This window comes from Macadamia integrifolia, unplaced genomic scaffold, assembly GCF_013358625.1.
Source record: "Macadamia integrifolia cultivar HAES 741 unplaced genomic scaffold, SCU_Mint_v3 scaffold1103, whole genome shotgun sequence".
Classification (NCBI taxonomy): domain Eukaryota; kingdom Viridiplantae; phylum Streptophyta; class Magnoliopsida; order Proteales; family Proteaceae; genus Macadamia; species Macadamia integrifolia.
Window position 1 is genome coordinate 180215 of NW_024868088.1, and position 17231 is coordinate 197445.

Below are 17231 nucleotides of genomic sequence, written 5' to 3' on the forward strand. Positions count from 1 at the left end.
GAAGTAGCCCCGGAGATTTCGATAGTGGTAGTTAGTCCTGGTTTTATAGACTCAGAGCTTACCCGAGGGAAACACCTAACCAAGAAGGGGGAAGTTGAAGTTGATGAAAAACTAATAAAGGTAAGACTCACTTAAATTAGCTGAGAGTCCTCTTCTTTTTTTTTTTGGGGGGTCTTTTTTCTTGGGATTCATATCAATTTTGTCAAATGGGTATTGATGAATAGGCGGCTGGAGGAGTTGGAATTCCAATTGAGAGTACAGGGGACTGTGCAAAGGCTATTGTGACTGGGGTGTGCCGCGGAGACAAATACATCACAGTGCCATGGTTGTATAGCATGTTTTACCTCCTAAGGATCTTCTGCCCTGAGCTGGTTGAATGGTTTTCCAGCTCGCTGTACCGTACCATGACTTGAGACTTGATGAAACTATGAGATATTAGATGCCAATGGACAGGTGAAGATTCCTTATATAGAATTTATAGGTGAAAAGGACGTCCTCGTTGTATTTAAGGATGTTGTTAAAGATGTCTTTATATATCATTGGACTATGTCCAATTAATAAATTAAGTTTTGGGTTAGTTCCCCCTTCTCAAGGTGTATTTGTTAGACTTACTTTATTTAACAAGAAGAGGAGTAGGTGCATTGGCGAATAAACTGGTTATCTCCTTTGTATTTTATTATTGCCTTTTTTATTTTTAGTGAGACATTATTGTCACTAGCTTCAAACAAAACTTCCCACACAATAATTTTCCCACTGTAACGGTTAACCTCACACCACAATGTCATAGATTGCATTAGGGTTAAAAGTTTGGTCCTGATAGCCCAAACCCGCCCTGAGTCCGAACAGGGTTTGGACCAAGTCTTTTGATCCTAAGGTCTGGTTAGAGTTGAAAAAACCCAACCTTGGGTCAGGGTTGGGTTGGGTTAGGGTTGAGGCCTCAATCCGGCCCGAAATTTAATCTTACATCTTTATAATAGAAATTAGGACTCTAATAGGTATTTTATTTTTCTATAATTTTTTAATATATGAGACATGAATGGAAAAAACATGTCAATCAAGATTAACCCAACCATTATAGAAGCCAAGGTCAACCCAACCCAGGCCAATTTGACCCAACCCGGCCTTGATAGGGTCAATTACGGCCAGGTTGGGTTGGTATGAACCCGACAGGATTGGGCCTAAACATGAACCCGACAGGGTTGAGTTGGGTCTGGGTTGAATTTTGAGGACCTAGGGCTCGGTTAAGGTTTTAAGACTCCTAGCTGTGTTTCACCCCTAGATTACATGGTGCCTTGCATGTTGCATGGTATTATATTCTCATTTTAAAAAAAAAAAATAAATAAGAAACTCAAATAAATACATCATGACTGGTACACGCAAAAAGATTAAAAAGTTAAGGAGATCATGATGAGATCACTAATTATGGTGATAACGTTAATACAGAAGGAGAGGGTGTGATGTTGCAATCAAGCCCCCACAACACAAAATATCCATTTAAGAATCATAGTAATAACCTCCCTTCAATGCCTAAGTTTTCTTCATCAAACCATCTTCCACGAATTGATAAGTTAAAAGGTTACTCTGTGATGCATTTACAGCTTCTTGCATTGCACGATTCAATAAACAAGTTACTATTTATTTACACAAGAGAATCTTTATGGTATATACTGAAATAATATATCCCACCACAAACAACTACTCACTAACTAAAAGATAGAATACACTTTTGGATGGTTTAGGCTTTCTTTGATATTAATTTTAATTTTGTTTTTCTGACATAAATACGTGCTTGCAAGTCATTGGTAGCGTTATTTATGGTTGTTTAAATAAATCAAAATAATACAAAAATATTTGTCGGAATTAATTAATCACACCATTACACAAGGTTGATTAAAAAGAGAGAGAGAGAGAGAGAGAGAAATGGGTTTTGCTAAAATCACTTGAATCTTCATGGAGGAACATCAACAGATCTGATATTAATGCATCTCATGCATCATCACTGTGATTATATTTGAGTAAAAAAAAAAATTTATCCTTCAGGGAGTTTATTGGCCCTCTCAATTCTCAGTGGTGATGTTGGAAGAGAACTATTTGGCCACCAAGAAGATATTAAATAAAAAGAAATGCGGAAAAATTCTCGAAGATGGAGGAAGGTGAATTGCCTTCCCACACCCCACATGATGAACCATGAGATAAAATAAGGATATGTTACGTTATGGAAAAAAGTGCTCACCATTGGGAGCACACCACCTAGACCGAGCAAGTCAGCATGATTAAGCACAACTGGCCTAAGTTCAAGCCCAGTCAATTGGCCTAGTCATGGCCGAGCTATATCCCCGGTCAACAACTGCTATCTAGGTCTGATACAACTCGGTCGACCCACTTTCATAATTGGACCAGTTACCGAGCGATTTGTCTACACCCATATATGAAGAATGGCGTGCGTGGACAGCCACGCCATATCCAAACTGCGACTAAAGGCTTAGGACAATATCTGAGCTACGGCCGAACAGGTGAACTATAATAGCTGCACCTTGAGCCTAGCAACACGCCACCTGGTGCTCGGGATAAGTAGGTCGGCAATTGAACTGCCGAATTCATATCGCTTGGCATTTGCTAGGTTTTGGGTTGTTGCCAGATCCGAATCATCATGAAAGGTTTAAATTCTCCTCCGCTGTGGAGCACGAATCTCAATCATTCAATGTTTGTCATCATTGTTGGGGCGGGTGATAAAATTGGGTGTCTACAATGACCTAGAAGCTTCGGGATGACACGCAACTGTCCATGAGGCAAGCACGTGTGGGGTGCGCATTATGTCCAAGGGAGTGTCTCCGATTACTTCTCAGAGAGTTTTTTTTTTTTTTTTTTTTTTTTTCTTAGAGATAGATTTTTGAAAAAGAAATTTGAAATCTCAGTGAGAGCGAACTTCTGGTTCTGTATTTTTTCTTGCAAGCTTTCTCTGTGACTTTGATCTGCAGTATAAATCATTCATGAATTATAATATGTGATCCCATTCTGGGTCTGGAAATCTTTGATATGTCTCTCTGTAACCTCTATTCTGCAGTACAAATTATCCATGAAGTGATAATCAGTTTTATTAAAAAATGATGATTGCTAATAAGATCTTGATTATGGTATCTTACTTTTAAATCAATCATTAACTCAATATCTCCAGTTTTCATTAAGAATTTCAAGGAATCTTTTTTTTTTTTTTTTTTGTCTACTGCATGCTCTCAGATTGATCAATTTTAGGTGAGATTCCAAATGATTCTCCCTAGCATGCCATGTCTTTTAATAATAATCATTTGAATTCTAAGTTCTATGCTTGGTCTGATCACTAAAAAGAAGGGAAGAAGGTGGAGCTCCTCTAGATTTTTTTTTAAAAGAAAAATGTGATGTTTGATTTCTTTCTTCAATATCTTAAACCCAATAAAATATGTAATGAATAATCCCTTGACTTGACAGTTTAGAGTAATCCTAACACTTCTATACTTGGTTGCCTAAGACCCATTTAAGGCTTATGTAATAAGACATTGGGTTCAATCTTGAATCGGTTTTAGGCCAAGTTTGCATGATTTTATAAGAAGGGTTTTTGACATGATCCCTTCAGTATGGGGCTGTAGGTTTATTTCGGTCCAGATCTGTTTTTGATAAAAGTCTTGGAGGAGATCTTATTTCAAAATTTGAATGGGTTCTTTTAATGGATCATATTTTTGGATCTTAACCTTTTAAGGGCTTAGACCTCAGCCTTGAGTAAACATTGATGTAAGAATTTGATTACCCAATCTACTTGGTCATTGAATCTCTTTAATTTGAGCCTAGGTTATCTTAGTTGGGTTTTGATTTTATGGTCCCATTAGGACTTAGGTTCCGACTTTAATTTTGACCCATCTTGAGATTGATACTAGAAATATCATTTGGGGTTTGGGTTCATTTTATTTCAAATAAAAATGGGTGGTTGCATTTTGGGTAGATCTAATCAAGCCCAGCCTGATTTTGGTCGAACAGTGGGCTGAACTCCCTATTTGGCCCATTGATTGGTTTTATCTTCAAAAAATTTTATTTTCCATTTAAAACAAAATGTATTTTTCAGATTTATAAAATGTTTTCTCTATCTTTTTATTTAGAGAAAATTGCAACGCCTTCCCCAGAACTTTGGTCTTTAATCAATGCCACCCCCTGTACTTTTTAAAATAACAAAGACACCCCCTATTAATTTAAAAATACCAAATCCATCCCTGCTACTAGCCATCCCTATTAAGTGATGGAATAACTGTTAGTTATTTTATTAAATGCCCAAGACACCCATTCCCTCCGGCAAAGGTTTGTCTTCAATGGTTGTAAGTTTAGGGTTTCCTAACCGTAAACACGAACCAGACAAGCGTCTCTTCTACGCCTATGGTAATGCCGCCTCTCTATTCGTCCAAATGGGTGCCTACAGCGGCGGCCCCAAAACCTTTGTCGTCGTCGGCCTCTCCTCCAAAGCCTCTTCACATCTATAGCCGTCCCTTGTTCAAATGCGAGTGGATCTCCAACAAACGCTCCAACCCCTCCACTAAGACCAAGGCCTATAAAATGCTACCTATTTAGGGTCGTCGTTGTCAATTGTACCTTCTCTGTAAATCCTAACCAGGACAACTCCGGTGGGAAACTCCAACTCTACGCTTACTACACTAAGTCGCCCAAAAGGTACGAGAAGATGGTGGTTTTGGAAGAAGAACTAGGGTCTTACAACGAATCCAAGTACTGCCCACCGTATAAGTACGAGTATCTCTACTGTGGGTCATCCTTATATGGGAACCTGAGCGCTGCGAGAATTAGGGAATGGATGGCCTACCATGCTTGGTTCTTCGGGCCAAGCTCGCATTTCATGTTTGACGATGTCGGAGGAGTTTCGTCGGCAATGAGGAAGGTGTTAGAGCCATGGGTGCGAGCCGGCAGGGTAACAGTTCAGGACATTAGGGCTCAATTAGAGTTTGATGGATACTATTATGACCAATTTCTGGTGGTACAAGACTATTTGTGTTGGTACTGAAATGCTGCGAATTGGACATTTTACTTTGATGTTGATGAGTATAGTATATATATCTAATCGAAGGAAACACATTGGAATCTGTTTTCCAGGAGTTTTCTGATTATATCCAGTTCGCAATTGAGTAGAATCCCATGTCCAGCAAGCTTTGCTTGAATGATTCCACATAGGATTACTCAAAGTAAGTAAAAATTGAAAGATGCCTCTAGCTTAAATTTATGATTGGGTTTCCTGTGGCTTTCCTTTCTTCGAAAAGCAAATGCTTCGATTGGTATAAAGAGGAAAAATTCTTTGAGGACTTACTAGTAATTCCAGTGGATTTTCCTTTTCTGTTTCTTCACCGGTGAGAAACAAAGGGATTTCAATTGGGAGTTGAAGACTAACAACCTTCGGCAGAGGGAATGGGTAGCCGCGAACCTTCGCCGAAGGGAAGGGGTGCCCACGAACCTACGCCGGAGACTGGAGAATCGATAGTTGCAGGTTTTGGTTTAGAAGAAAGGGCAAGGGTAAGGTGGTCAAATCACCTTGAGTGGGGGTGTTTTGGGTATTTAATAAAATAACTAACAGTAATTCCATACTTAAGAGGGATGACTAACCGCAGGGATAGATTTGGTATTTTTTAAATTAATAGGAGGTGTCTTTGTTATTTCGAAATGTATAAGGGGTGGCATTGATTAAAGACCAAAGTTCAAGGGGTGATGTTGCAATTTTCTCTTATTTATTTATTATTTTTTTTATGCACCTTTGTGACTTTAATCATACTTGATCATTTGTCCCTAGGTGCCCGGGCAATACTAATTGGCCCTAGAGTTCGGTTCGACTCAAGTCTTCAGTTTGGTCTAGCCAAGAGATTGAGATCTTTATAATTAGGGGAACCCAATGGTCTCAATCCCAAACCAATCTCAGATTTAATCCCTTGTACTGTTGGGTCTACTTTCAAAAACTCATAAGAATTTTCAAACAAATATGCCATACTTAGGTTCTTTTTTACTTTGGGTCAGCTAATTGGGAAATCCTTCCCCAGTCATTGGGTTTCGCCTAAACCCACCTCATTTTGTGTCATAAGCCTTGAGTCTTCAAGGATTGACCCATTCATGGTTAATTCCTTTATTCTCGGGCTTACATTCCTAGTTCATCAAATGAGGTGGCATAAGCCTTGACCCATTCATAGTTAATTCCTTTATTCTAGGGCTTACATTCCTAGTTCATCAAATGAGCTGGCATTCAAAATAAGTTTGATTTTATTCTCTTTTTTCTTAATTTCATTTCTTCTTTTTTTCCTTGTTAGGGGTATCCTTGGGAACATGGCTTTGAATCGTAGCTTAGGCCGTGCTAGCTTAGGGTGGGCGTGGCTGGCTTACAATCGGCTCGTAGCATAGGTCCGTAGGATTAAGATTCATTTCAGCTATATCACCATCCTCACTCACATCTAGCCTTCCTCTTCTTATTTATTTATCCTCACATATTGCAACCTTCCCTTTTCTTTTTTTTTTTGTTTGTTTTCCATGCTTGTTTCATCAAGTAAATAAATTTCATGCATTCTTATCATATATGATTCTTTCCTTGATTTAATGTTATTATATATTAATCCATTTGTTATTATAATTGTGCTTTTTTTTTTTTTTTTTTTTGTTAACCATTGTGTCCGAGCCAGCTTACGCACACCTCGACTAATCCTCGGGGAGACTAGTGTAGTAACCCACAGCCACGATCTCCACTTAAATTGTAAATACACAAATAGGGAGTCGAACCTGGGACTTTGCGCCTATCCACACAATCCCCAATTCGTCATAGTCATTTGGGCAACCCACGTATGGGTTATTACAATTGTGTCCACACATACACACACTTGAACCCACATTGACTTGACATACATCTAAACCTAGAAACTCGGTTAGGATAAAACACTTGGACCCGACCTAGACTAGGATCTTACTTATGACTTGCATTAACTTAGTAAGCAAGGTTTACACAGGTTTAGATAGAGGAGACCAACCTTCAAGTGGGGCGAGGCGGGTGCCTAACACCTTCCTAACTTGTAAATTGACACTTATCTAGATATTTGGATTAGGACCATCCCATTATCTAGTAATGAGTCATAGTTTTATGTCTCCCTTGGGAGAGAGATATTTTTTGGGTCCTGCAATGGTACTTTACCAATGACTTATGATTGAATTTTATTTTAAGACAGAAAAAAAAAATGCTCAACGAAGAAAGAAAGGAAGAAACCAGTAAAATTGTTGTCTTAATACATTTTAGAATAAACAATATATACATACCAAGAGGTTAATTTTTTTTTTTTTTTTTGGATAGAAATACCAAGGTTATACATGGTAGGAATAAACTAAGAAAGACTTTTGTACGGAAAGACAATATTGGACAGAATAAGATTATGAGAAAAAAGACTATCAGGAAGTGGATACTGGCTCAGGTTCACATACGAGAACAATCTCGTACGTGAACTTGATCCGCACTCCAGGAAGTGTAGGGTCTGTGCGTAGTCATACAGGCAGGAAAATTGACCTCCCAAGCTAAGGGTGTTAATCGGTTCGGTTTTGATTTAAACGGTGCGGTTTGATTTGGTTCACATTTATTTGGCTAAAACCAAAATCGCACCATTTACTAAATCGTTGCACTTTCTGAAACCGCAACCACTTAGTAAATGATTTTGGACCCAAGGTTTTTAAATGATTTCAATTTATTCCATATGGTTTTTAAACAGTTAGCAATTGATTTGCTAGTTTATTCGCATGTTTACTAAAATTTGCTTTTGATGATAAATGATTCAATCTTGAGAATGTGAAATGCAAACCATTTAAAACAAGCAAACAAATAAGTAAATGAAAATATTACATTGAGAAAGTGAAATGCAAACAAAACTACTAAATACTAATGAACACCGGTAGTAGTGATGGATGATACTAAAGTAGGAGTAAAAGGCCATGAAAACACATCTTCCAAGGCTTAAAATAATTCTTCTTCATCCGTCTCAGCTATATAAAGGAAGAAAACAATTACTTAGAATATGAAACTAATGTCCAAAGAATTTCATACAAGGTTAAAAGAAAAAATATTACCTCCAAAAGTCACATCATACATCCAATCACACAAAGCTTCAAAATCTCAATCATTTTTACTTTAGGGTTCTTATCTTTTTGGAAATGATATATCGATTCTGCCCCTGTCTTATTTAATCTTTAAATGGGTTAATTGGATCGGTGTTGACGATTTAAACGGTTTAGTTTTCATGGTTTCAATTCGATTAGAAACTAACAGGTAAACGGATGGGTTCTGTTTTGACCCATTTAGCTAATTGGCCTGAAACTTAAAACCCAAATCGAGTCATTTACTAAACGGTTTTACGGTTTCAGTGTAAATGGCTCAGTTTGGTTTTGATAAACAGTTTTGGTTTCGGTTTTGGTTTCGGTTTCAAATTCACATCCTTATCCCAAGCCCCATGAAAGGTGAAAATGTCTACCCTTTGATGCTTCCAGCTACACTCACATTGACCCCCTGTGCAAGTGCAGAAATGTGCAGATGCAAGAGCCACACTCCAAGACTGAGAACCCTTTCCCCAAAGAATATTTACATCATGGTGCAGGTACAATCCCACCAAGTGATATCGTTAACCAAAAAAACGGAAACCATCGTCCTTATCCCATACACCATGAATTGCTGCATAATATCATGTTGTGATATGCCAGCCCAAAAGCTATCAACTTATAGACTGCAAGGCCTGAACAATGCCTCTCAATGGTATAGTTCTTTTTAGGGTTCCTTCCATCGGTAAACCAAGCCACTTTGGGATATTTTATTTATATATTTATTTTTTAAAGCATAACGAAGGAGACTTTACTCACGCTAGATGGGACTTTTGGATGATCATTTGACTTTCCAAGATTTCTACCAAAAAGAGACAAAAAAAACTTCCCAAAATTTCATTGAGGGATAAGGTAAGTCTTTAGAGTGGTCTATGGGATAAGGCTTAGACGCACTGCAAGACTATATAGAACCAAAAGATCCCTTCGTTACCCATTAACTCTAGTACTCCAAAGGTAGGGCAGGATCTCTTTCCCCTCCAGTCTCTGCTTTTGTTGTATTAGAGCCATGGAATTGATTCAGAATCTACTGAACTTACTGATTCCCCCAATCACTGTAGTTTTTATTTTTCTCATTCTACCTTTTCTCTTCGTTTTCATGTTCATCAATTTTATTTTCAAAAATCTCTTCCCTGAGAAAATGAGGGGAAAAGTTGTTCTCATCACTGGTGCATCTTCAGGTATTGGCGAGGTTAGTTTTAATTTTTGATCCTTATGAATCAGTTATGATTAGAGATATAAGAATCCTGCTTCTTTAGAAATTTAAAATTTATGTTTTTGAACAGATTTAAACTTTATACCCAAAACAAGGGGAAAAAGAAAAGAAAAAGAGAAACGTTTTTGTGATTGTGTATTATCTCCTTTCTATTCCATTCATTTGCAGCCTCTGGCATATGAGTATGCAAAGAAAGGAGTGTATCTAGTCCTTGTCGCGAGAAGAGAAGAGAGCCTTAGGAAAGTTGCAGAGAAGGCTGGTCGTCTTGGTTCCCCTGATGTGTTAGTTGTTGCTGCAGATGTGTCACTAGTTGATCAATGCAAGCGATTCATTGATGAAGCTGTGAAACATTTTTGCCGATGTAAGTATTGATTGGGACTCAGGTTAGAACTTATCCTTAAATGTTAGCCATTAAAGAGAGAGTGCCCAAATCCTTATAAGCCTTTACATTGGGCTATTCACATTCAATTTGAGATTTATTTCTTTCCCGATTCCCACTGCATCTGCAATTTTGGTGTTCTGTTTTGATTCATTACTTTATCAGATCGTTTTCATTTCCAGTGGATCATCTGGTATGCAATGCTGGAATTGGTAGCTATTGCGCATTCGAAGATATACCTAATGTTACAAAGGTTTTACCTTTGATGGTATTCTCATCCCTATTCTTGCCAATGTTCATCAGGTTCTTTCTGCATGTTAAGTGGGAGGCTTTTGTATTATTTATTGACAGCTTGGACTGTGTGTAGGATGTAAACTTCTGGGGATCAATCTATCCCACTTATTTTGCAATTCCTCACCTTAAAAGGTACAGAGGCAAGATCATTGTGAATGCATCAATAGCTGGGTAGATGATTCTACCAAGAGGAAATGTATATGGAGTAAGAAAGTGGCATCAACTCATCCTCTGTTTTCCTTACACTTCTTTCCCTTTTAATTGAATCCCTTTTGCCATTGTTATATTTCAGGCAAGCAAAGCTGCATTAATACTGATGCGGAAAAAATTTGACCGGACTATCTTTTCTGCAGTTCCTGGTGCTTTGGCTGACCTGCACAGAAGAGATGACAGGGGAGGCCGAGGTAGAGAACGGCCTGACGGAGGCCGAGGTGATAGCGTGGCCTGATAGATGCCGAGGTAGTAGCACGGCATGATGGAGACCGATGTGATAGCAGCACGGCCTGATGGAGGCCGAGGTGATAGCGCGGCCTGATAGATGCCGAGGTAGAGCACGGTATGATGGAAGCCGAGGTGATAGCGCCCTGATAGAGGCCGATGTGGCAACACAGCATGATGAAGACTGAGGTAGTAGCACGGCCTGATCTAGGCCGAAGAAGAGCTCAGTCCTGTTCAGGTTTGCTTACATGCTTCAGCCGTGCTGAGGAAGTGACATATTTTGCCTCATCACCAGCCCCCTGCTCTAGCAGTTTGAATTGACCTGCTAGAGGATTTAATCCGATGCGAGATGCACCGCTTCACTTTCTCAGTGAGGCGCCTTCATGGGGGTCGAGAAGAAATGGTCCAATCTGAGGAGGACCGTCCCAATGATGTCGGGTCGGCAATTAGAGAGCCGGAACAGGAGGTTGTTGAAGGCGAACGAGGTGGCTAAACCCTTAGGCCTATCAGAAGCGGTTGGATGACGTTAACATTTCTTCGTTTCAGGTCGGTTCAGTCGATGCCATCTTATTCATTCAGAGTAAAATGCCAGGCTACAATCTGACGGACTATTACTGTCGCGTTCCGATCCATGCAACTCTGGTCCAGCCCTACAGCTCGATCGATGTTGGTGAAGAGGTGATCCGACTCGAAGGATTTTCTTGTGCTGAGCTAGGTCCATGAATCAACCCCCCGAGATTAGTCTCATGTATATAGATCCATATTTATACAGATGTCTCCTTAGGTAGCGATGTATTTTGAGGGCCTTATTCCCATTGTTGGAGAATGAAAAATTTATTTTATGTCTTCATCTCTCAGTGTTCTTGTGCTTCATTCTTTATTTTTCTTGTGCGTCGGGTATGGACCAAAATGAGTAACTTTTTGTATAAATGAGGACGAGTGCAGCCGTCTGAGGGTGGCCTTGAGGCGCTAAGCCTTGGCTAGCCATAGGGGTTCTGAGCTAGGGCTCAATTTTTTGATGTGCCTTGCATTAAGGTCTTTTGTGGTGCCGAGTAGGGGCTCAGGCTTGCTTGCCTTAACTCGTAAGGGCTTTGAGTTGTCAGACTAGGGTCTGGTCTTGGTGCCTCACTGGTTGAGGTCTTTGAATCGCCAGACTAGTGTCTGATCTTGTGGCGCTGAGCTGGAGCTCGGTCTTAGATGCGTCGAGCTAGGGCTTGGTCTTTGTGCCTCATTGGTTAAGGTCTTTGAGTCGTCAGACTAGGGTTGGTCTTTTGGTGCCGTACTTGAGCTCGGTCTTAGATGCGCCGAGCTAGGGCCCTGTCTTTGTGTCTCATTGGTTAAGGTCTTTGAGTTTCCAGACTAGGGTCTGGTCTTGTGGTGCCGAGCTTGAGCTCGGTCTTAGATGCGTCAAGCTAGAGCCCAGTCTTTGTGCCTCATTGGTTAAGGTCTTTGAGTCGCCAGACTAGGGTATGGTCTTGTGGTGCCGAGCTTGAGCTCGGTCTTAGGTGCACCGAGCAAGGGTCTGGTCTTTTTGCCTCATTGGTTAAGGTCTTTAAGTCGCCAGCTAGGGTCTTGTCTTGTGGTGCCGAGCTTGAGCTCGGTCTTAGGTGCGCTGAGCTAGGGCTCAGTCTTTGTGCCTCATTGGTTAAGGTCTTTGAGTCGCCAGACTAGGGTCTGGTCTTGTTGTGCCAAGCTCGAGCTCGGTCTTGGTCTTAGATGCGCCAAGCTAGGGCCCGATCTTTGTGCCTCATTGGTTAAGCTCTTTGAGTTGCCAGACTAGGTCTGGTCTTATTGTGTCGAGCTCGAGCTCGGTCTTAGATGCACCAAGCTAGGTCCCGGTCTTTGTGCCTCATTGATTAAGGTCTTTAAGTCGCCAGACTAGGGTCTAGTCTTGTTGTGCCGAGCTCGAGCTCGGTCTTAGATGCATCGAGCTAGGGCCCGGTCTTTGTGCCTCATTGATTAAGGTCTTTGAGTCACCAGACTAGGGTCTGGTCTTGTTGTGTCGAGCTCGAGCTCGGTCTTAGATGCGCCGAGCTAGGGCCCGGTCTTTGTGCCTCATTGGTTAAGGTTTTTGAGTCGCCAAACTAGGATATGGTCTTGTGGTGTCGAGCTTGAGCTCGGTCTTAGATGCACGGAGCTGTACACAATCTTAGAAGAGTCAGATATTTACGAGAAGCTTCTAGTATATTGATGTGTGGCATGCACTTGGGACAAATACATTGCTTCAAAATAGAATCTATTATGCTCCTTTGATAAAAATTGAATAACTGCTAAGGTGCTGATAGTATAAGAATCTTCAAGACTAACACCCAATCGATGGGATTTCAATGCAATCTACTGAAAAAAACTATCTACTGGTAAAATTTTTTGAGATTTTCAACATTCCATGCCCTTGGTATAGCTGTACCCCCCTGAGTCTGCAAGTGGTATGTGCCGGGGTGCACCACTTTGGAGACTATATAAGGGCCTTCCTTGTGATACCCTACTTTTTAAACTCGGTCTAATTACACGGTTGACCCGGTTTAACCATGTAAGACCCGAACCGGAGAGGGTTAAGGTAGGTTTCTTATGGACCATGATGGCAAGGGTGACTTTGAACACCGGTTGGCCAGACAAGTCCGAGTCAGTGTCAGAGGAAACGGGTGTACCCAAGCCGTGTACATGTACATATCATAAGGCCATGTACGGATAAAGCTGGTATGTAGCTGTATCCTAAAGCACATAAGTGTAATATATCTTGTGCCGAGAGTGAGATTCATGCTGAGAGTCGAATTCCACCAAAATCCCACTTGTTAGCCAATTTTCGGCCCTCAGGTGGGTGGTCACAGGTAGGCGGATGCCCACATGAGTGACCCACCTATGTGGTTACTTAGTTTGTTTTTAGAAAGTATAAATAGCATTTATAAGTTTTTCATTTTCTCATTTATGACATTCGGGTGTTTGGTGAAAAGAGTAAAGAGGAGAGAGAAAAGGAGGGAGAAAAGAGAATGGAGAAGAAGAAAGGGGAGGAAGAGGAAGAAGGGATGGATTTAAGCGGAGCCAAGGCTTGATCTTCCCATTCCGACGCCGGAAGAGTGATCCCCAACACGAGATCTACGTTTAGAGGTGAGCGAAGGCTATATTCCTTAAACTTTCACCATACCCAAGTAAAACCCTTGATTTGGGTTGTGTTTCTTGAGGTCTTGTAAATCCCCCTTGAGATGATGAATCTAAGGTTTAATAGATGGTCTATGTGTTGAATTTGAAGGATTTGAAGAAGTGTTTACAAGGTTGGAGAAGCATTGGTGATTTGAAGTGATTTTGGGGTTTTTGAATGAGTTATTGAGCAAAGAAGGTAAGATGGCTTTCCATTCCTTAAATCTAACCTAGATCTAGGTTAGAATCATCTTATGAGACTTTGACTGTGTGAAAAATGGGTTTGAAAAAGCCCCATTTGATTCCCCAAAGGTTGGGGAAGGGTTCAGGGAAAATGACATTTTTCCGCCAAGACCGGTGGGCCAAATGGCTCGCCTGAGGGCACCCCCCTGAGAGAGCAGGCCCTCGGGGCCAACCGGCAGGCCCCTACTGACAGGCCAACCGATGGGCCGACCTACTCGCTGGTCATAACCGGTGGATCAGGACTGGTGGGCCGATCTGCCCACCTGTGAAGACCGGTGGGTTGTGACAGGTAGGCTGCCCGACCCACCCGAGAGGCTCCCAACGTGATTTTTACGTCCGAATGGACCCAAAACGGACGTACGACCTTCTTTTAGGATTCTAAACATGATTTTATCATCAAATCTTGTTAGTTTCGACCCAAAAATGGTGAAATGCTAACCTCATTCACTTATAATAGGTTCACCAAAATGTACGCTTCTCGCACCGGATCTCAACCGTACCGGGCATGAGTATTTGCACACTACAAGTAAGTGGGGAGAGGACGTTTGGCCTTATTTTAAGGCTTTTTTGGCATTCATTTAATTGTATCTAGACTAGCCATATCATCATGCAAATTATGTGTAGCTTAGCCATCCTCATATTATTATGACATGTGTGTTGTGTTTATTTTCTCAATGTCAATGATGATGTGATTATGTGATGAATGATGACATCATTGTGCATAATGCATTAATAGACTAGATGTCATAGTCGGCTTGGAAACGAGTGCATTGGTGGCCCATGGAATGGGACGCGGTGGTACTATGCAATCATACTATGTCATATAGGAGCATGCAGTGTAGGATTATCATCTTCCCGTGCTACGACCCTTCCCAACAGGGGTTGAGGTGTTGGGTTACCATTTGGGGGGAAGCAGTGGTCACAGTTGTTGAGTCACTGTGGCAGTTTGACATACGCCCGGCTGGTCATTAGGACAGTCGGCAACCCCGGTGGTATATTCAAGAGGGCCAATCGTATTGCTTTTAAATTGCTGGAGTCAGCACCTTTATTTTCTATCATTTACTTTTATGTTGAGAGCCGGTGGTCGGTATGCTTTACTTTTTTGAGTACTCATGGTGGGCCTTCTCCGATAGCCCTATGGGCGTATCACGGGATGGAGTTTGTGGCTCGTACCCGGAGTATACGCGCACTGTGGTTGTAGTAGCACTAAACCAAAGACTTAGTAATGTTGTTTAGGTGGATGTGATGAAAAAATGAATTGCATAGCATATAGTGCATATGGTTCTGATTGTTGTGTGGACTGTTGTGTGGTCCTCCTTTTCACTTACTGAGCTAGTGAGCTCATCTCACGTGTACACTTCTTTTAGATGATTTTACAGGTCACCAGCTTGGGGATCAAGGGTCGGGCCCCACAGTTGAATTCCCCGAAGAGGATTGGTGGGTCTCCGAGGACTATGAGCACGACACGGATTGCACGTGCGAGGGTTGTGTTGTGGGACCATAGCAGTGACTCCATACAGGTTTACTTTTTTATTCTTTTGATGATCCCTTTTGTGTACTTGATATGTAAATTGTATTCTTTTTGTGTAAATATCATGTTTGTGGGTCCACATGTATTTAACTATGTACTACAATTTGGGTATCAAGTATATTAGGGATATTTACAGGTAAATTAAGTATTCCGCTGAACTGTTGAACATTTTCTTAGTTGTGTGTGTATGCTATGATTGGGTACTGTATCAGATGATCCTAGCAGGTTTGGGTTAACCGGAGTTAACCCGATCACCGGTCCGGTTCTGTGTGAACGGGGTGTGACATTCCCAGTTCGCGCTGAGCTTGCCTTCACTTCTTGGGTCTGCCGCTGCTGCTTTCCTGAGCACCAAGTCCCCAACTACGAATCCCCATGGCTTGACCCTCCGGTTGTGATACTGCCAGACTTTCTGCTTGTAGGTTTCATTTCGAACAAGTGCTTCTTCCCGAACTTCGTCTATGAAGTCGGCGTTTGCTTGGAGCCCAGCTTCGTTCTGTAAGGCTTCGAACACTGCTGATCGGAATGAGGCTTGGGTTACCTCCACAGGGGTTAACGCTTCAATTCCGTATGCCAGTCGAAACGGTGTCTCTCTTGTGGGTGTCCGAGCTGAAGTGCGATAAGCCCAAAGTACACTGAGTAGCTGATCTGCCCAGTTCTTCTCCTCCCAGTCCAACCTCTTCTTTATTCCATCTAGAAGTATGTGATTGGCCTTTTTTGCTTGACCGTTCGATTGCGGGTGTGCTACAACGATGTTTCGGAAATCAATATTAAAGTTACTGCAGAAGAGCCTGAATTTTTGATTGTTGAATTGTCGACCATTATCCGTGACCAACACCTTTGGGACACCATAGCGGAATATGACGTCATCCTTAACGAACTTCTTTACTGCCTACTCGTGATTCTGGCTAGGGGACGTGCTTCCACCCATTTAGTGAAGTAGTCAATAGCAACAATCAAGAATTGAACTCCCCCTTTTCCCTTCTTGAACTGTCCTAGAATATCCACTCCCCACATTACGAACGGGATCTGGCAGATCACTGAACTGAATTCTGTAGCCGGGACGTGAGGTATTGGGGCGTGTACCTGACACTTGAAGCATTGCTGTACGAACTTCATTGCATCTCTTTGTATGTTTGGCCAATAGAATCCTTGGCGTAGTACCTTGTAGGCCAGTGCTCTACCCCCGATGTGTCCCCCACAAATCCCTTCGTGGACTTCACGAAGTGTCTCTTCAGCTCGGCTCGGGGGCAGGCACTTCAGCAGGGGCCAGGATATTGCCCTTTTGTAAAGCACTCCACCCTGGAGGGTGTATTTGGCTGCTCTCCTTTTGACTGCCCTTGCTTTTGTTTAATCTCCCGGGAGATGTCCGTCACATAAATAGACCACGATGGGTTCCATCCAGCTAAGCTCGGCCCTTTGAGTAATGTTGCACAGTAATTCTTGCTCATAGGTTGGTTGGTCTAGCACTTCAAAATATATCGAGCTTGCGCAGTCAGCGAGGTCAGCTGTAGCTAGTTTGGAGAGGGCATCTACCATCGCATTTTCTTACCACGGGATCTATACCATCGCGAACGTGCCAAAGCTGGTCACCAGACGACGTACTTCCTTCAAATACTTGGCCATTCTTTCTTCTTTGGCCTCGTATTGGCCATTGACTTGGTTCACAATTAGTTGGGAGTCACTATGGGCGACCAGGTCGCCTGTCAAAACCGCCTTGGCCAGTTTGATTCCTACAATCAGGGCTTCATACTCTGCTTCGTTGTTTGTTACGGGGAATGCAAATCTAAGGGCATAATGTATTGTGAATTCTTCAAGGCTTTTCAGCACAAGCCCAGCGTCACTCCTTACTGTGGTGCTGGATCCAT

At 41.7% G+C, this 17231-nt stretch overlaps 1 long non-coding RNA gene and 2 pseudogenes across 1 annotated transcript; all 3 read left to right on the forward strand.

The window, feature by feature from the left end:
• LOC122062774 lies at window positions 1–676 on the forward strand. Its single transcript, XR_006135088.1, has 2 exons — window positions 1–120; window positions 225–676. It is a non-coding gene; the product is annotated as an uncharacterized LOC122062774 (long non-coding RNA).
• A 3616-nt stretch (window positions 677–4292) lies between these two features.
• On the forward strand, window positions 4293–5217 carry LOC122062779 (annotated as a pseudogene).
• Window positions 5218–9139: 3922 nt separating this feature from the next.
• LOC122062780 lies at window positions 9140–15986 on the forward strand (annotated as a pseudogene).
• Window positions 15987–17231: the final 1245 nt, after the last annotated feature.